At 36.5% G+C, this 21,878-nt stretch overlaps 1 non-coding gene across 1 annotated transcript; it reads left to right on the top strand.

The window, feature by feature from the left end:
* The first annotated feature begins 13,826 nt into the window (after positions 1-13,826).
* LOC141710258 (small nucleolar RNA R71) lies at positions 13,827-13,933 on the top strand. Its single transcript, XR_012570787.1, has one exon. It is a non-coding gene; the product is annotated as a small nucleolar RNA R71 (small nucleolar RNA).
* The last annotated feature ends 7,945 nt before the right edge of the window (positions 13,934-21,878 follow it).

Raw genomic sequence — 21,878 nt, forward strand, 5'->3', positions numbered from 1 at the left:
ATTGAGGCTACCACCCGTGTTACAGCTAGAGGCCATCTTGAGGGTCAGGTTGATCCAACTCTACTTGCGACTATCTTAGACCTCATCACCTCTGTGATGGAGCAGGTTAGGGATGTCGTGCGTGCTCGCATCTCTTAATCCATGGTAGTGTGCAGAGGCAGAGCAATCAAACAAGGGTTTCATGTAGCACCGCTTTTGGAGGATTAGCCTAAGTTATGAATGATTAGTTTTAATGACGAGATGACTATCTATGATAATACCTTCGGGATAGAAGCGATCAGATCAAATGATGTAATTCTCTTTAATGTGTTCAGTTGTTGTACCCTCGAACAAATGGTTATGTATATATTCGTTAATTTCAGTTCAGATCAGTTTGTTGTGATAAGATCGCATTGTTAATTGCTCTATTAACACTTAAGAGAGTGTCATGAAGTTATAGAACTTGAGAATTCATAATTCGCAATCGTGCAAGGACTGAACGAGGGAAAGACTTAAGCAAAGTAAGTAAGACAAATATCCAGAGATTCTCAAAATTTTTCCAAGTAATATGCCCCCACAAGGAATAAGATTAGGGGCAAACCTTGAATGTGATAATCAGGGAGGTCGCAATTAAGATATAAAGAACCCGGAATATAATAAAGTGGAAAATGAAGATTTTAAATTAAAAGATGACCCCAATTATGGGGAGTAGGAAGAAATATTTAGACTAAAACAGCAGAAGTCGAGCGAGATAAGGAGACCCGAGACGGTACTCCTATACGGAAATTCATGAACCTGTCTAAACAGAACTTATACTTTATTCCCAACCACCACCTTGAGAAAGCAATGCGGTAGGAAATTCTTTCATGACCTTTAAATCGCTAAGCTCTCAGAGTTCCAAGGAACAGGCTGACCCAGCCGAGGCAAGAGCCTGGCTAAAGGAAATATAGGAATCATTTGAGATTCAAAATGATTGATGAACCACAAAAGACTATTTTTGTCACTTACCCTCCTAAGAGAGAGACCACTCGCTGGTGAAAGACCAAGGAAGGCACGGAGCAAGAGATTATAATAAACTGATTTAAGTTCAGTCAATTGTTTTCAGGAAAGTACTTCCCAAGGTTATGGAGATAGAGTAAAAGCTTTAGAGCCAGAATAAAGGCAGACGAGTATGATGACTTATGAATCTAAGTTGTAAAAGTTGTCAAGATTCGTTCTAAGGACACGAATCCAGAATGACGGGATGTTTGAAATCAATGCTTATGTTGTGTTGGTTCATGAAATAATGATAAGAGAAAGGGAAATAAAAAGGAACTGAAGTGGAAAGGGATATAAAGGCAATAGAGTTTGAGGTATGGTAAGGGAGTCGGGTATGAGGAAACCCTAAAGACTCGTAGCAATAGAAATAGGAAAGTATGTAATCATTGGTATGAGGGTGATTCACCATGAGTTAAAGTTGATGGTTGAAGGCATACGAGTTATGTACATTTTATCCCCTTTAAGTTGGGAGGATTCAAGGAAACCTTTAGATAGTTCGAAGGATAAATAATAAGACGCGGATAGACTAAGGAGACAAGAAAGTAAGAAAGTAGGAAAATTGGATGAAGGAAGTGACCTTCAATAATGTGAAATGTAAGACCGGTGGCTCGATACTCAGAAAGGGAGACGCCAGGTATGAGAGGTATCCCAACATTGAGATGACTGTTGAGATAAACAACAAAAGTAAATAAGGAATTATTAAGAAGAAGTTCACGTTGAACATGACCAATATCTTCCAGAACATCTATGTTATCATTACCAAATCAGGAAAGAAAAGCGGGTGACCATTGTTATCTTTTGGAGGCCATATGGATTGACCTCAATTTGAATAAGGATGCTATTCTGAAGTTAGGTATAGACTATCGAGGTGGGAATGATTGAATAAGACACCCTTATCAGGGATATATGACTTGATTTATCCATGGAAGAAGGCAGGTACCTTTTTAAAGGTGGAATTAAGGATAGAACATCGGTAACTTAAAAATGAATCCTAGGGGAATGCATAAAGGTTGGCATTTCACCCTTAATAGGGACAATATGAGTTTTGACAGTATGATTTGGAAAGGGTTAAGGTAACAACAACCTTTAAGAATCAGTGGAGAAATTTTTCAGAAGTATATAGACAATGGTTCTAGTAATAGTAAATGGTATTTTGATATGCCCTGTATCTAGGAAATACAGGAGGAACGATTGAAGGATAACCTTAGAGGTTTTACAAGGAGAAAGGTAATATTCAAAATTCTCAAGAATAAAAATGTTGATAAAGGAAATATGACGTAATTATAATGTTGCCAAGTGGGGCACGTGTTAAACCACGAGAAAGTATGGATCGAACCAGTAATGGTCGAAATTGTTCAGCGCAATTAGGACTTAAGATAAAAGATGTTCTAAGTATGATTGAGAGTCAGTCTTGACAGTGATTAGCCTCTAAAGACTGAGGCAATAACTTATGAAAAAATGGTGATATTTTTTTTTTACTCATCTGATTTTAAGGAAAATATCTTCACTCAAGCAGTGATCGGAAATAAGGTAGAAAATTTATTTGGAGGTGGTTAAAATGACATTGACTGTAAGGAAATTTTACTATCAGGAAAGGCCGAAGAGGTGGCCGACACTTTAAAGGTAAGAGGATAATTATAGGCGCTTGTGCCAAAAGAATACGGTGATGATTAAAACTGTGAAGGTTGTATTATGGTTTGGAAGATTGACATTCCTTCTGATGACTGTGCAATATCCAACCGTAATAGTAGTTGGTAAAGGTTTAATTCGTGTAATCTCCATGAACGGGCTATCTCTTAGAAGATCCTATCTTGAGATAAGCCAGGACCATGTTTCAAAAAGGACTAGACGAACCTTCGAGTAAGTCTTCTATTTAAGGCATATGATTTAGAATGGTATTAACCTGCTATCGTTGCTTTGATTGAAACTCTTCTGCAATTTTATCTGTTTCATGTCATGTATGAATGTCAGGATCAGGAGTGTTCTTCATGAATCAGGAATGGTGATTATGTTACCTCCTTAGAATGATTTGATACGACATGTATGGACTCCGTATGGTTAGATATTAAGACTTCATGGAAAATGAATGACTACAGTAGGTCAGTGGTGGACCATAGTAAGGCAGCAATGATTCTGCGAGTAATGAGCTTATTACAACCGTGAGAGTTGTATTGGAATGGGTGTTGAGATTGAATACCACTAATCGGGTCGTGGTAGTGTATAAGATATCATTGATAGACTAATTAAGTAGAGTATCTACCTATTGAATATTATTCTTTCTTATCAATAGAGAGTCGTATTACTATATGAGGAAGGTTGCGGTGCAAGCATAGAATTCTATTAACGATGATGTATAAAATGAGATTCCAGATTCGATTTTCGATGTCGAGGGAGTTTCATAGGTGATTGAGTATAAGCTCGAGGAAGAGCATGGGTCCATAGAATGATGGACGGGATAGCGAAAATATTTAAGCATGTGAAATGCGATGAGATAATACTTGATGTTGATATATATACATATATGTTTTGTTCTCCTATGACAAACCTCTATAATTCAGAGGTAGGTTCCAAGCCAGATATTTTATGGCAATATTTTTTTCATATATACAATTCTCTTCAGTTCGTTCTTTTCTCTTCTTTTCATTTCATGTAAACTGAGAAGAACAACCCTTCCAGAAGGGGAGGTATTGCCGAATGACTATCTATCTGTGTGATAGAAGCCGAGTAGGATACCAGCTATTGTTTAATTGCTTGTCAAGTACTAAGGGATGGCCACCTTCTGTACTAACTATGCGATATAACAAGTGTTCATGATCATAGTGATCTCTCAACAAATTCCTTTACTTCTATTTGATTGATCAAATTTTTGGAAAATAGAAACAACTGAAAAAGGAGTAATAAAGTGGTGGTAGTATGCGGAATGGAAACACGTTCATGATACTAAGATTGACGTGGTTATTAAAAGGTTAAAGAACGCTAACGAACAAAAGTGTAACCAGTATAATATTATGTACGGAAGAGAGTAACGACTATGAACTGGAAAAGGATGGGTAGTGAGAAGCAAAAGATATAATGCTAGAAGCTATGATGAGAGCCGGTGCAATAGACTTGAAAGAATTTGGAATGATCACTTAACGCAGATTAAGTTATCTCACGATAATCGATCGTATGTTAGTATCGAGGTATCGCCTTATGAGATCCTTGAGGGAAGACAATGTCGATTTCCCTTATGTTAGGATGAAGTTGTAGAGCGCAAGATGCTCGGACCCGCAGTAGTCCAAAGGGCCAGGGATATAATAGATCTAATCAGAGGACGGCTGGTAGTAACCCAAGATGGACATAAGAAGTATGTTGATTTGACACGAAAGGACAAAGAATAGGAAGTAGGGGACCTAGTGTTGTTAAAGGTATCCCCTTGGAAACCCTTGGAAAGGATTGATGAGATTCGGAAAGAAAGGAAAGCTAAGTCCACAATTTGTCGGACCCTTGGATATATTAAGAAGTATTGGGAAGTTAGCGTATGAGCTAGCCTTACCCCAGAACATGTAGCAAGTCATAACGTGTTTCACGTATCAATGTTAAGGAAGTGTAATTCGGATGCCAGATAAATAGGGGCATATGAGCGCATAGACATGCAACCAGACGTAACCTATATGGAGCAACCAGGAAGGGTTATAGAGTAAAAAGGAACAAGCACTTAGGAGAAGGGTTATCAAACTAGGCGGAGTTTGGTGGTAGGACCACAATGTGGAAAAATTTACTCGAGAGTTAGAAAGTGCAATGCTAAGAGAGTATCCCTATTTATTTTCAATTTGATTCCGGGACGGAATCCTTTTAAGGAGGGGAGACTGTAATAACCCCAATTTTTGGGAAATTTTGAAACCCTTATGAATAGTGTTTTTGCTGAATGAGAAAACTTTTCATGCCACACTATGTAGGGGTTCTGATATGGATATTCTGAGATTTTATTAGTACTTTATATGGGATATAAGTGTATGTAAAGATCGTCAGAATCCAAATCCGAACACTTTGATTTTTCCCGGAAATCCAATAGATACGGAAAGAATTGAGTATAAGGTAACAGGATAAAAGGATTTAAATTAAAGGATTATAATAGATGATCATAAAAAGGAATATAATGTATTGAGAAAGGTTAAGGGAACCTAAGTAATAAGATCCCGAGTATGATCCTTCAAACGATAAACGAAAACGAAAGTTAAGCGAACCGTATAACAGATCAGCGGTCATTAGGCAAACAATTAGGAAGTTAAGCAAAGGGATTAGAGGGAGTCATGTCACCCAACCAATGAGAGGAGGATAAGGAGGGAAAGATGACATCACAACATGACATAGGCATGACATGGGAAGGAAGGAGGTGTGGTTGAATGAGAACCACACAAATTCAAGGGCAACAAGGTAATTAACTAAATCAAACACAAAAACAAATCAACCAAGCCAAGCAAATTCATTCTTCATCAAAATCAAAAAGAAACCAAGGCTTTGTTCTTGAGAGCTCTCGGCTTTTTACTATTCAAAAGGCAAGAAATTTCAAAAATTCAAGATCCAAGCTTCCTAGATTGGTGAGTTAATTCCCTAATCATCTTCATGCTTAGTTAGGGCTATATCATGAGTTTAAGCCATCAATTCCTTCTCAATCTTTAAATTTAATCAAAGAAGAAGATTATGAATAGTGTTTTCAAGTTTTTAACTTGAAATTTTCTTGTTTTCCTGGAAGATCCAAGCATTCCTAAGACTTCTCAAAGCTTCTTAAAGCTTCCTAGCTACTCCCACCACTTCAAGGAAGGTATATCATCTCCAAACCCTAGATTCCTATGTATTATAAGATGATTTTGATTAGTAGGGTGATATTGTAGCTTGATGTTGGTGATTTAGAGTTTGGGATTGAAATGGTATTGAAATGGAATGGTAAATGTTGTTGTTTTGATTAAAAGAACTTAAGTATGGTTAAAGTTAAGCTTAGGCATAAGTATGAATGTTAAAATTGAATTGGTTGGGGTTGTTATGATGTGATAAGGAGGGAGGTGGGTTGTATGTTGGATTTGAGGTTGAATTGGGTTGGTTTTGAATGGTTTTAAATTGGGAAATCGCGTAAACATAGCCGTCGTAACGTCCGATTTTCTTTAGACTGTTTTTGTGCATAAAATTAGGACCCGAGAACCCCCTGCTAGATTATGACCATTGCCATGTTTGGATAGCTCATGTTACGAGCTTCGTTTTGATATGTAGTTCGTTCGATTCCGATGCATGGTTTAGGAAAAACGACCGTTTCAAATAACGGCATTTCGCGAACGAAACTTTTCCCCTCGCCTTACTTTGAAAGATAGGTTAAAGACCAAAAAGGGTTAATTAATGTATGAAACATTTATGGTAAGTGTATTAGGCAGTTGGTAAGACACTCGCGAAGGAATCGCCTTAAAACTCATAAAGGTTAAATTATTAAAAATGGTGGAGCCGAGGGTACCCGAGTGACTTAAGCGAGTCAGTAAGCGCAAAACAAGCGTTAGAGTCTAAGTTAGTTAAAGTATAGATTTACAAGTGACTTTGGTTTAATTCCAACTTACTTGTTGTTTATAGGTTACCAGACTCGTCCCGAGCCTTCTATCACCCCAAGTCGCTCAGGCAAGTTTTCTACCCGTTATACTGTTGTTGTGATGTATATATGTGTATGCATTATCTTGCGATAGATGCATGTTGGTTAATTAGCAAATGTTGCAATATATTGAAGCATGCTGCTATGGTATATATATATTCATGCCTGTTTCGTATTCTTTCCATATATATCTGTTGATTCAGTTGATAATACCTATGCTAGAGGATAGCGGTAATTTGCATATACCCTTAGTATAGGGACCCAAAGGTGAAAATATTTTCTAAAACCGGGAGTCGAGGACCCCGAGTAGATTTTGTATATATGGATATATATATATATATATATATATACTTATATATATATATATGGTCATAGTTTTCAAAACTATTAATCGAATAAGGTTTATTCGATAATTTTAACTTTATTTTATTATTGAATATTATTTCGAATATTATTCGAAGGCTTATGACTCCTTTATATTAAATGAATATTATTTTGAATATTCATTCGAGGGCTTATGACTCTTTTATATTATTTATTGAATATTATTTGGATATTCATTCGAGGGCTTATGACTCTTTTATATTATTTATTGAATATTATTTGGATATTCATTCGAGGGCTTATGACTCTTTTATATTATTTATTGAATATTATTTGAATATTCATTCGAGGGCTTATGACTCAGTTTATATTATTTAATGAATATTATTTCAATATTCATTTGAGGATCTATGACTCCGATTATTTGCTGAGATATATTCTTTATTTTATTAAAGAATAAGGTGTCAATAATCAAACTTATTTTCGATTATTCAAATAAAGATAGTACTTTCATATAAGTATATCTTTGGTTATTTAATACTCGTTTCAAGTATAAGTTTTAATACTTCTACTTCAATTATTTTTATAAAGATTATTCTTTATGGGAATATTATTTAAGTAATAATATTCAGACATTTTCTAAATATTCTGGGGACTGATTTACTTCATTAAATCAGCTTTACTCCAAACACTCTTTAAAGTGTTTTCGAGTCTTCAAAATGATTTCTAAAAGTTAGAGCGGATCCCAAAACTCATTTTTATATTTAAGATCTTCCTTTTTAAGGGGATTTAAATACTCGCTCAAAACCTGAGGGATCCGGCTCTGTGGTGTATTTTATATTCACAACACGGTTGCAGTTTTGGTAAATGAATTGATTACTTACCCAACGTTCGGGAAGTAAGTCCATCTATTGAGTCGGCATAAGCAACATGGGCTCAGTGGGCGTCCATGATAGTGTAAGTGGCTCAGTGGGAGTCCATCAAATGCATAAGTGGCTGAGTGGTAGTCCAGCATAAGGTCCTATTGCGACCAAGGGTGATGACCAGTGGGGAATTCGTCCATCTACTAGTAGAAAAGGTTACTTATGGGTATCTTTGCCTGATCAGCAAGATATCTGGTTTATGCCAAATTCTTTTCCTTTCCAAATTTATTGGATATTGCAATTCTGTTCATACTTTACATGACAGAGGTTTACAGGAAATGTATAAAGAAGATGTATATATGGATATATATATATATATATCAGAACTTAATGAGGTATATCATAACTTCATTTCCTTTAATAATATTGCAAAGATTTAATCTATTCAAATCTTGTCTTGTAGTCTCATCTATGTGATGAACTTTTGAAACTGATTGTAACTTGAACGGGGATAGTTCAAGTAGTATTTGGGAAAAATATAAGTATTTTGGGGGTATCTTGTAACTTCATCTTGTAAACTTATATCTAGTTAATAATTGTCTTATGAATGACAAAGATTTTCAGAAAAAAAACGTTGAGATAAGGTTAGATATATGAGATCACCTTGCAACGATATTTTTATACAGTTCTACAGTGGAACTCTGTGTGTAATATGCATGGAAGAGGACTTCCAATATTTTGAAAAGTATATATGTATATATACTGAATATTTTGCGACTTCATCGCATTAGGATATCAAACTTGGTTCATTTCTTTTGACCAAGACTTTCATGAGTACTATGAGAAGGCTCATATACTATTAATCATTATATATATTATTTTGGTGGGCTTGCTGCTCACCCTTGCTTTCTTCTTTCATCACACAACAACAGATAGAAAAGATGAACAGGACCAAGCTCCCGATTCGCAAGCGATTAGGAGATGTTTCGCAGTTTTCTAGAAGCATTGATGCCGCCGTAGCTGAGGTAGGGACTACCAATAGGCTAGGCTTTCAACTTTTGATGTACCAGATTTATGTATATTTATGAATTGTAATAATGGCAAAGAAATGTAAATTTATTCAGAAAACCTTTTAAGGTGTATGGGCAGATAATTGTGGAATAAAATGACTTGTGGTTATTTTTGGATGTTCATCTCTGAGACTATAACGTGTGGTGTGTGTGTTTATTGTGGGGTCACAGTACAGAGTAGTTGAGTAATTATTAAGATTGGGTGTTATTAAGGGACATGGAACTCGTGACAACCCGGATCCCCGACCCCGGATTTGGGGGTGTTACAGGCATGCTATGTGCAAACATGTTATTCCAGTAAGGCATGCTAAATGGCATTTGTGGGATACTAAATACAGCATAATAAGGATTAGGTGCAAATGGCATATTAGCAAACTGTGCATTCATGTTCTGTGTAAACATAGCATTAACAGGAATGGGAGGTATGGCATTCATGTTAGGAAATTGAGGTTGCACAGATATGGAAGTAGACATGGCTGACTTGCAATTAACAGACAAATGATTTACACTACCACACTTGACACAGATTTTTCTAGGAGCATATTTATCAGGTGTGTAGTTATTGTGTTTGTTAATCCCTACTTTACCATTCCTATTATTTTTCTTTTTGGTCTATGTTTTTACCTCAATCTTTTCAAGTCTGTCACTTAACTGTTTGACAGTCATGTGACCAACATTAGCCTTTTTCCCTTTCTTAACTTGACTCGATTCTCCTGAAACAAAGTTCTTGGAAACAGACCCATACTTCTCATTCAGCTTAACAAGTTTGGCTTTACTGATAGTCTTGCTCACAGCCGACGGATGAGGATTTTCATCATTCGACGGATAACACTTTTTGTTATCCGACGGATGATCCTCATCATCCGTCGAGTCTACATCTGTAATCACTCCATCCACCAAATTAAGTTCTAGTTTCTCTTTGTTCTTTTTCTAGGCTTCATCACAGAAAGACTCAATTCCTTGAACTTTGGTGATTTGAGCATGGACATCCCTGGATGTTTTCCAAGCTTTAATCACCTCTTGTTCACGCTCGAGCTGCTTCTTTAAAATTTCCTCTTTCTTCAAGGACTCAGTTAATTCCTCCTTAGCAATTTTACACTCAATTCTTAATTTTTCAAAATCAATAAACTGAGACTCGAGCACATTATTTCTCTCACTCAAAAACAAATTGTTTTCTTTGATTTTAACATTTTCTTTAGTAAGAGACTTAAGTGTAACACGCAAATGATATAACTCTGTAGACATGTCATTTATGGCATCATTACACTCAGCTTTAGATAAATGTGCAAGGTTTGTAGTAATTACCTGATTACTTGAAGAGCTTGTTTCTGTCTCATCAGACTTGGCCATCAGGGCTAGATTGACATAGCTGAAATCTTCATCTTCATCCAGACCATCTGCTGCCCAGTCATTTTCTTGTGTTATGAAAGCCCTTTCCTTTTGTTTGAGCAGCTCAAAGTATTTTTGCTTATAATCCACTGGCTCAAACTTTTTCTTACTGGAATCTGACTTCCTACACTCACTGGAAAAGTGCCTTGCCAAGCCACATTTGAAACATTTGAATTTTGATTTATCCACCATGTTTCTATTTGGCTTGGCTGCTCCAGAGTTCTTCTTGAACTTGAGCTTGGAAAATCTCCTGGAAAGAAATTTTAGGTGTTCATCCATGTCTTCCATGTCATCTTGGCTCAAAGAATCTTCACTTTCTACTGCAAGCCCCTTGCCCTTGTTCTCACAGACCCTTGAAGTTGATTCAACAACTTCTATCTTCACTTCCTTCTCCTTTTCCAACTCAGCAACTAGTGCAATGGATCCTCCTTTCTTCTTTCCTCTCCATCCTTTCATCCTGCTCTATTTCAAGCTCATAGGTTTTCAGGATGCCATACAGTCTCTCCAAAGTAAACTCCTTATAATCCTGTGAGTTTCTTAATGAGACTGTCATTGGTTTCCATTCCTTTGGAAGAGATCTAAGGAATTTCAGATTGGAGTCTTTTGTCTGATAGACCCTTCCATGCAACTTTAGAGCATTTAGTAGTTTTTGAAACCTACTAAAAAAGTCAGTGAGAGACTCAATTTCTTCATTGTGAAAATGCTCATATTGCTGAATCAAGAGCTGCATCTTGTTTTCTCTAACTTGCTCAGTGCCATCACAGATTATCTGTATTGTATCCCAAACATCCTTGGCAGTTTTGCAGTTGATAATGTTGTCAAACATATCTCCATCAACTCCATTAAACAGGATGTTCATGGCCTTTTTATCCTTCCTGACTTGTTCAATGTCAGGATCAGACCATTCATGCCTTGGCTTGGGGACTGATGGCTCGTTTCCTGTTGCTGCTCTCATTGGAACATGATGGCCTCTTTCTATGCAGTCAACATAGGCCTCATCTTGAGAAAAAAAATGAAGATGCATCTTTACCTTCCAATGATGGTAATTATCTTTATCCAAAAAAGGGATCTTGACTCCAACATCCTTCTTGTTCATCTTGTTGTATTGTTTTGATCTTTAAACTCTTTGTTAGTTAAGAGCTTGCTCTGATACCAATTGTTAGTCCCTTAACAATATGACAAGAATTACAGAAGGGGGATTGAATGGAATTCTTGAAATTTTTTTTTGAAATAAAATGTTCTAACTCAAATATAAATATAAGTGTATTGACTAGCACAATGAGGAATAAAAACTTAAGTGAATCAAGACACAAGTAATTAAAAACAAGAGTCTTTAAAAATTTCTGGTGGATTTGAATAATTCCACGAGAGATATATATTATATATCGAGAGAACCCAGTATGCAGAAATGCTCACAGCTGCTTACAACAATTGAACTTCTAAGACTACAGAGAAATGCTAAGAATCCTGCTTACAAATGTTTCTCTGCTTTCTTGCTTAGATCGATAGTGTCTTAGTTACTACTTCTTGGTTTATATATCACCAAGATTACAAAGTAATAAGACAAGATAATAAAACAAAAACTATCTAGTCTATTACAATGCTACTTCATTAATCTATTCCAGTATCTTTGAATATCTTCATAATAGCATGGAAATGGCAATGCTTCTTTGTTCTCGAAAACCCAGTTGAATAGGCTACAACATTCCATTTGCATCCACTCGACGCATGTGACTGTGTTGTCACTGTCAACATATATTTAAATTCTTTATCCGTCGGGTTGATGATCATCCGTCGAGTTATTGATCATCCGTCGGGTTGTCTATTTGATCATCCGTCGACTTCATTGTAGGTTATCCGTCGGGTAGCAAACTGGCACTTGACTTCATTTCATTTATGTAGAATTACAAGACATCATCTATGTACAATTAATCAACCTATTCTGCATATCTAGTTAAAGTCAACATGACTTGAATACTACTTATAGAATCTATACAATGGTGAATGCAGAAATGTGCTACAGACTTATTGTTACATAAGCTACTCACTCGATGGATAATAAGTCATCATCCGTCGGGACTATAATGAGTCATCTGTCGGGACTATAAATCTTATCCGTCGAGTGCTACATTATTTCACTAAGTAAAATATACTAAGGTGTTTTGTTCATGAAATCATCAAGTACACAACATATACACAACAGGCACCAATTATATTGAGACCCTATATGTCTATAGAATTTGACAACATAACAGTTTAAGCACAAGTTATCTATCTTGATTACATCGGGCAAGTAAGTTGGTTAAAATTACCTATAAATCATGCATATAAATATATGAACCTATGCTAGCATGGCAAGTTCTAAATCCTTAAATTCACTTTCGCTTTATTAAGAATTAACACGCTATCTTATAAGTTCGCGACGCTCACAAGACGAATACGCATAACCAATACTAGGATATCATACAATCACAACATACTAAGGCATCAAACAATTTAACTAAAGAAATCCATAAATAAATCCGCTAGAACCCCATGATAACTATTAGCCCATAATCGAACTCATCGCCAACGTGGGTTCCAATGAAAACATGATATATCAAACGTAGTCTTTATACGAATAAATAACCAAAGTACAATCAAGAATATAAGTTCGGCAAAACAAGAAACAAGCATCCAAATTACAACATAAAACAAAGATTCACAAGAATAAACTAGTTCGTCTTCGCCTTTGTTGAATTGTGCCAAAAGGTCTCTTGCCGTCTTTTCCTTCCTTGATGTCTTGATATATCTGAATATATCCTGTAAAATGACCTAAATTATGTTTATATAGCATTCCATGCATCCCAGGAGTCCAGAAATTTGAATTATAAAAGAATCAAGATTTTAATATTCCGACCCAGCGCGGTCGTGCGCTTCACCAGCGCGGGGCGCTGCCTTTCTGTACTCCCGGCGCGGCCGCGCGCAATACCAACGCGGGCGCGCCTGCCTTCTGCCAAAACTTTATTTTTTCTTCTTTATTCCTTACAGCTTCAAGCCAATCTTCTAAGCTTTTATTCTAGCACATCCTAAACACCATATTAGCATCAAAACAATGCTAATTCACCTGATTCACGAAGTAAAGCCTGAAATGCAAAAATACTTGAAAACATGTTAAAACACAAATAACTTGAGTACAAATACACCAACTGAAAGCTTATTAGAGCATAAATAAGTGTCATACATGCCACTTAACAGGCACCAGCACAAAGCTCACAGACACTAGTGATTTGATTAACTCCATAATTAGCCAAAATGTCCACCTTCATTGTCAAAGCCTTAAGTTGGGCAGCAATATCAGTTGCTGTGTCCAACTCCAGAATTCCTGCTGCTTTTCCTTGAGTCAGTCTCTGGGAAGGATTCTGGTACTCATTCGCAGCCATTAGTTCAATAAGTTCATAGGCTTCATCGTAGCACTTAGCCCACAAGGCTCCTCTTGATGCTGCATCAAGCATGGGCCTAGAAGTAGGACCCAATCCATTGTAGAAGCAGTTAATAATCATCCAATCAGGCATGCCATGGTGTGGCCACTTTCTTAGCATCTCCTTATATCAATCTCAAGCCTCACACAAAGATTCTCCAGTTTGCTGCACGAACTGGGTAAGAGCATTTCTGATTGCTGCAGTCTTACCATGGGAAAGAATTTAGTGAGAAAATTTTGAGCAAGATCTTCCCAAGTTATGATAGACCCTGCTGGTAGAGAGTGTAACCAGCACTTAGCTTTGTCCCTCAGAGAGAATGGGAAGAGTCGTATCTTGATAGCATCTTCAGTCACATCATTGAACTTGAAAGTGTCGCAAATCTCGATGAAATCCCTGATGTGCATGTTGGAATCTTCAGTTGGAGAACCCCAAACTGAACTGAGTTCTGTATCATTTAAATCGTGTTTGACTTGATCTCAAAAGTGTTAGCCCTGATGGCTGGTCTGATGATGCTAGACTGAAAGTCATTAATCTTAGGCTTAGAATAGTCCATCAAAGCCTTCAGATTTTCTACTTGATCACCCATAGCTACTATAATTGGCTCTTCAACTTTCTCTTCTTCTTCTACCTTCTTTTCTTCCTTAAAACTACGAACTACCACAAGTTCTTCCTCGGCTTTATCCAGTGTTCTCTTACGAGTACGCGAACGCGTATGCATACACCCTCGCTAGAGTACCTAAAATCAGACAAGGAACAAATAAGTAACAATGTCCGAGTCAATGAACTTTAACGACCACTGATAGAAAGCACATAAACTATAAATTAACACTGCATCCCCGGCAGCAGCGCCAAAAACTTGTTAGTCGCTAAACACGCGCAAATAATACACGTAAGTATACGAGTTCGCAAGTAGTATAGAATCTTTTCTAGTTCATTCCCACAGAGACTGTATTGGTTAACTATCTAATTTATGCACCTAATCAACAATGTATGGCTATTATCCAATGCTAAGACGATGACAAATTGAGATTGTTTATGACTAAGAATTATGCTAACTGTGACGACTGAGAATTTTGCGACGTAATTAAATGAATAAAGTGTGAATTATGTGTCGTGATTATAAATTATGTAATTAAGTGATGATTAATTGTCTTTATTTTATATTAGTATCTGGGAGCGTAAATAGAAGCGTTCCAATTTAAAGAGTCAGCTTAGGAGTTAAGTTATGTTGTCGGGCCTTCAAGTAGAACGAAAACCGTCCTAAAAATGGATTAAAGTATTTAAAATGTGAAATATGTGTTATTATGTGAAATGAAATGTTAGAGTAAAGTATTGTGTTCTAGTGATGTGTCGATTGGTAAAGGTAATTGTGAAGCGTAATTGAAACGCTGAGCGTCGGCCTGTCAGGCAGAACGTGACCTGGTACGCGTAAAGAGAAATAATAATAAAAAGGGAAAATATTATGATCAGATATGAGTTGTGATGTGTGAGTATATGTTCTTGCTTGTCTGTATGCGTGATTATGTGATCTGTTAATTTTTACGGATTTAAGGGAATTATTTGATTTAAATAAGGTTTATTTAACCTTTGCACATTTTTATAAAATTATCTCAGTAAGGTAAAGGCATGGAATTTGTTTTGTTATCTTCAAAATAGTCCTAGAGACTTTCTAAAAATGATAGACGGATTTATTTTATGACCGTTGTGTTTTAAAATGATTTTTATGTGTTAAAATATTATTTTTAGCATAAAATTGTAAAAATCATATAAAATCAACCGTACGCTCAAAATTTTATTATGAGTAATGGTTGAAAAGCTAATTTCGAGATCTACATCTTAAAATTATCATTCACAATAATTTTCAACTTTCTGAGAGAGATATATTTAATATTCAATTTTTATTTTATTGGAGTAAAAAGAGAAAGGTAATCAAATCAAAAGGGGATTAGTAATTTACTAAACTACCCATGCCCCCTATTATATATAACTCATTTCTTTCCCCCCCTTTCTTTTCTTCTCTTCCCATGGCACTTCTTTCTCTCTCTCTCTCTCTCGATCACTCTTCTCTCTCTCTCGGCTCTCTCTCCATCTCCCTTCTCTCTCTTGCATGCACTAACAAAAACTCATCCAAATTCAAAGATTTTATCATCCTTAGTCTTTATTTTCGATATACTACTCAAACACCACTTGCATGTAAGTGTTTATGCAAGTTTCATAGTTCCATCTCCATAGTTGTGTTCAAGGAAATGTGATTTCTTGATATATGATCATAAGAGAATGTTAGGTCACACACACACTGTAGAGGGGGTGAATACAGTGTATAGTACAATCAAATCGAACTTTAATAGCTCAAGTAACAGAAAACAAACTTTATTGAAACAATAAACTCTGTTACAATATGGAACTGTTACCTCTCAGTGATGAACAAATATCACGAGAGCTGCTAGGGTTACAATTAATAATCTTCTCGAATATGATAACACTTATAGTGTAAACCCTATGTCTGTGTTTATATACTACACAGTTATAAGATAATCGCTAATTGATATGGAATATAATTCTGCTTCCTAAAATATATCAATCAGATATCTTTTCTTCCAAGTATTCTATTCTTCATAGAATTCCTTCTTCATGCATATCTCTTCTTATGTTTGTCTCAATCTTCTTTTCTTTAATCAACTGTTGTCCTTATCTGAACGTCCTTCAGTACTTAAGTTCTGATATCCATCTTCTGATGATTATCTCCTGATAATATAAGTACTGATATCCTTAAGTCCTGACTTCCAGTAAGTACTGATTTATCTTGTTTAAGTAAGATCTGAAAACTAAACATAAATCATATTAGCCATGACATTATCAAATATATCTAACAATCTCCCCCAACTTGTAAATTAGCATAATATACAAGTTTAACAGATATTTGATGATGTCAAAAACATTAAGTACAAATGCATGAGAATTAGACTAGATAACTACAACTTACAGTCCTTAAAGCTTTACCAGTCTTTAACTTCTGATAACAACTTCAGTCTGTATTCATATCAGAATTTAAGCAGTTGTAGATCTTGACTTGGCTTCATCTTCTGATCTCTCTGATGTCAGGAGTTGTTCTGAGATAGTTCTTCAACAAACATCTCTCAGCATATCTGAGTTCATCAATCATCCTCCTTTTAGCATCTTTAAGTTCTGCAGTATCTTCACCAATTTGAAAGATTGCAGCCCTGAGATCATTAATTCTAGCTTTTCTTATATCCTGATCCAGTCTGATCAAATATGCCTTATCAGACTCAAGATTGAATTCCACAGCCGTGTAACCCAGAAAGGTAGTTATAATCTTGGCAGTGTTGGGCTTCATTTCAACTATATCACCCTAGTGATCTCTGTACTTTGGAAGATATGTGCTGTCAGACTTAACAGAATAAAGCCTTTTCTGTCTCTGAATCTGATTCTTCAAATAGTTTGCAGCACTTTCTGTTATTTTATCATTCACTTGAAGTAAGAATAATACATGCTCCAGTTCTTAAAAATACTTCAATGGAATGGCATTTTCCCTTATATGATAAACCCTACCATATGTCATGAAGTACAACAAGATGTGTTCTTTCAAGTAGGTATGGTAAACCATTTGTACAGATTCCAGTTGATTCAATCTCTCAGGAGTTGCTCCAATACCTGGTTCACTCAAGGAAGTTGGATCATTGGTAATGTTTTGTATTCTTCTTTCATCAGTACTTCCCAATCCAGTTTTATCTCTTGCTTCCTTTCCAGTAACCACTCTTGCTTCAAAACCACTTGCAGCAGTCTTCAAAGGTTGAGTCTGTTTTGCTTTAGTGAATCCTGGTAGGAGTGTCTTTGATTTATCTTCTGATATCAAGTTAACTTGAGCTATGTCAGAGGTTACTTGCTTCTTTGAAATATCAGAACTTACTATCTCTTGACTTTGAACAACTTGAGCCATGTCAGAGGTTGTCTTAAAAACTTTTCTTGAAGTCAGAGTAAGATCATCATCTTCATCAGTAATTTCTTCATTCACAGGAGGCACACAAACCTTGATAGGTTCACCAACTTTCTCTTTTCCCTCGGACCTTGGATCTATCTACAGTTGTGATTTAGCCATAGTTGCTTCACGATTTATCCTTTCTTTTATCACAATGCCTTTGAGTTTTGGAAGTATCTTTTTACCAGAAGCTTCAGATTTAGATTTGACTTTTCCTGATTTAAGTCTGGCTTCTTCTTCCATTAAACTCTCCAAGTCCATTCCTGGATTTTTCTGAAGAAATAACTGTCTTGACATATCTTCATCAAGATCTAAAAGTTCATCAGAACTTATCCTTTTACCAGTAGCAGAAGTAATTTTTTTTCCAGTATCAGAACTTGTCCTGTGACTTGTGATTTCAGCTTTTCTTGATGAGAAACCTCTACCTTGACTATGACCTCTACCCATTCCAGAGTTTCCATGGTCATCTTTTTCATCATCGTTCCCCTTCAGTGTCTTATCAGTTTTGCATTTGGACTTAATTACTTTCTCCCCCTTTTTGGCATCAGCAGGTAATAGAAGAGAGACAAGCAATTCCACTGAGGCTTGGATTTCATTAAGTTGAGATTGCTGATAAGCTTGATTTTTCAGAATTTCATCAATCTGAGCTTGTTGTTTCTCTTGAGTCTTCTCAATATAAGCAACTCTGTCAAAGGTAGGTTGGAAGAATTTTTTCTTATCAATCTTCTGAATTTGTTCTTGCTTCATTAATTCTTCCTGAATTTTGTGTATCTCTGCATGAGTAGTTGAATGGAGACCTTGTAAATGTTTAGTACTCAATGCAGTGACTCGAAGCTGTGTTTTCAAATCATCAGTGATTAACATCTCATCAGCTTTTGTCAAGTGCTCAGCAAGATTCTTTGCAGATGGAACACAGGTAACTGAGTTCCATTCCTTAGTCCATTCATGTCCTGGAGGAGTTTCATTCCAAGGCACTGGTGCTTCTCTGATGACACACTTCTTAACTAGTTCAGATTTAAGAACAGTTTGTTGAGGTGCATGTCCTGAAGGACCTGCTTCATCAGCATCTGCATTTGGAGCAGCATCACCAGTATCTCCAATATTTGTAGCATCAGAACTTACAGAATCAGTATCTTCTGATAAAATAACAGTATGAGAAGCAATTGAGGCTTTAGCATCATCCTCTAATTGCTGATCTGGTTCCAAGTTCTGATCAACAGACATATCCTGATGCTCACCTATAATCTGATCATCAACATCTAGATGCAGAGAAGGTGTAGTAGATAATTCTGGAGTTTGAGCAGCATCAGTAATTGGTGTTGTTGATGGATTAGTTGCTGTTGGAGCTTCTAATAAAGTATTTCAGTCACAACCAGGTTCTGAATATCAATGTCAGCACTTGTGCCTGGTTCAACAGGAGATACAGTCTTAGGAGACACAGATGGTGTGTTAGCCATTTTAGTAGCAGCTTCCTGAGTTGGAGTTAATGGAGAAGCAGGGGCTTGAGCAGATGCCTTTTCTTGTGAGATCAGAGATTCCTGATCTCCTTCCTTAGCTGCTGCTTCCTCATCATCTGAAACTGGCCTTTTTGCTCTATGTTTCTTGTATCTCTTTGACGATGGGGATTCCTTGGGAGGTTCAACATAAGTCATTCTTCTAAGCCTTTTGAGAAGCTTAAATCCCCCAATTCCAGAATCCTTCTGAGAAGGAACTTTCTCAGCTTCTTTTACAACAGGGTCTGATGTAGAAACCTGTTCCTCACTATCAGACTCATCTCTCAAAACAATCCTCCTTCTCTTCTGAGGTGTTTGAAGAACAGTCTTTGTCCTCTTAGGCTTGGAAGATGAAGGGTTCACAGTAGGTTCTGAGGATGAGGGTTGAGCTGTCTGTGAAGTGGAGAGATATGATTTGAGATATGTTCTGAGGGATGGTTGAGTAGTATGAGTGGTATGTTCTGATGGTTTTCGTGGTGTTTGGGATGTGGTGGTAGGTTGGACATCAGAATAAACAGATTTATAGGTTTTAGGATCAGCATTTACCAAGATCTGTTTTACAGACTGAGGAATCTGTAAAGGTCTAACCACCTTTTTCTTAACATCAGCATTTACCAGGTCATTAAAGGCTCGTTTTGCAATTTTGAAAGGTGGAGTTAAGGTACTGGTAGGTTGTGGTTCATCAGCACAATAGAAACTATATATAAGCTGACAGAATCTAGCAAAGTAAACTACATTCCTATCCTCTGTCATCCTATCCCCAATAAAACCTATCACAGCAGTTGCAAAATCAAAATGAGTTTGGTTAATGATAGCATACCCGATGTGCTGACTCATTATATTGATGGCATTAAAGTTGGAACACTTATTCCCAAAAGCTTTAGTGATGCAGTCAAAGAAGAAGCTCCATTCCCTTCTGATATGAGCCCGTTTCAACTGCCCAAGCTTAGCCAAACTCTGCTCATACCCCAAACTGGCCATTAACTCTTGAAGAGCTGATTCCTCCGGGGTTGAAAAAGTACATCCTTCTGGTAAATGTAGGGCCTTTCGAATTGTACCAGGAGTTACCACATGTGTAGAATCATCCATTTCGAAAACAATACTGGGAGTACCATGTGTACCACCTTTATCAAAGTGCCCAGTCCGCCAAAATGTCAGAACTTGTTGGCTCGAAAAGGTTGAAGGCTGGGTCAATGCATACCCAATTTCACTGATCTTGCACAAAATACAACTCAGACGGAGCTTCAGCATGATCAAGAATTGCGGCATAGTTATTTGGAACAAATTTAGCTCCATCAATGATTAAATCCTTAGGTGCCATGAGAAAAATTGAAAATTAAGATTTTCCTGTTAGGTGTTTGATAAATTGTCTGTATGAAAAACCAACGTCAGGAGATGAGAGAGAGTAAAAGCAAAAAAAAGAGAGATAAGGTGTAAAAATAAATAAAAGATTCTATAATCTTCTCTCTCTTACTTATACTTGTAAAAAATATAACCGTTGGACACCTGTCAGACATGCAGTAATAATGAAAAGTTAATGGGCACGGGAAAATAGTAATCATTACATACCCACTTGCAGTTTTTCAAGGAAAAACCGCTCCACTTACCCAGTAATTCCATTAAACGAGGTAAATCAGTTTTAATTCAAAATTGAAACTGTTCCCACTTATTCAATTATTTTTCACTGCAACACCAAGGAAACAAGTACTGATATTTTAAGATCAGAACTTAATTTAAATCGAAAATAAAATAGTCATCAGAATATGGATATATCGGGATTTATCAGTGCATTTAAATTACAAACATCTCAGAGACAAAAACTTGCAAAAAGTAGAAATTCCATTAATATATTAAGAGAATACATTCATGAAATTTAAATTACATCAGAACTTTACAAGATTGTCCTAAGCTTCCAAACCTAACATCAACAGCCTTTGTCATAGCTCAAGAAGCAGGGAAAGGCTGACGATGAAGAAAAACAGGAAGAAGAAAATAAATTATTTCTTCTTCCTACTCTCGACAAACAGAATAGCGAGTCTGATGATTTGCTCTTGCTGGCGGAGAGCTTCCAACCTTTCCTCCTCCAATCGCTCCAGATGGCGATGGTAGTCCATATAGAAGAACAGGAGGTGAGTGAGTACCTCCTGGGGAACTGAGTCCCATATCTCATCAAGAATGGCAGTGACGTGCCATTCCTGCTGCCAGGCTTCACAGTTTAACTCCATGTTGAAGGTGTCATAGTTTAAAAACATATTGTAGTTAACCATGATGTTGTGTATATGAGGGAAAAGAGAGTAAGTGTTTGAGGAAAGAATTGATGTATAGGCTGATGTGAAGTGTTCGTTTATATAGGCAAGAGAATGCCAGAAGACGCAAAGAAATTTAATGCTGACAAGTAGAATTAATTCTACCTCGTCTCCCTAGACTGGGAAGATGAAAAACAGTCATTGGAAGTGTAAGTCATGGTTTAATGCACACAAGTAACAAGTAAAAAAAAACTATACATTACGTGTGTAACACCCCCAGATCCGGGGTCGGGGATCCGGGTTGTCACGGTCTTTCTTTCCACAATATCACTTCACTTAATTAATAATAAATAACCTCATGCTGTGACCCCGCACTAACACACACCACAACTCGTTATAGTCTCAGA

This window comes from Apium graveolens, chromosome 2, assembly GCF_009905375.1.
Source record: "Apium graveolens cultivar Ventura chromosome 2, ASM990537v1, whole genome shotgun sequence".
Lineage (NCBI taxonomy): Eukaryota > Viridiplantae > Streptophyta > Magnoliopsida > Apiales > Apiaceae > Apium > Apium graveolens.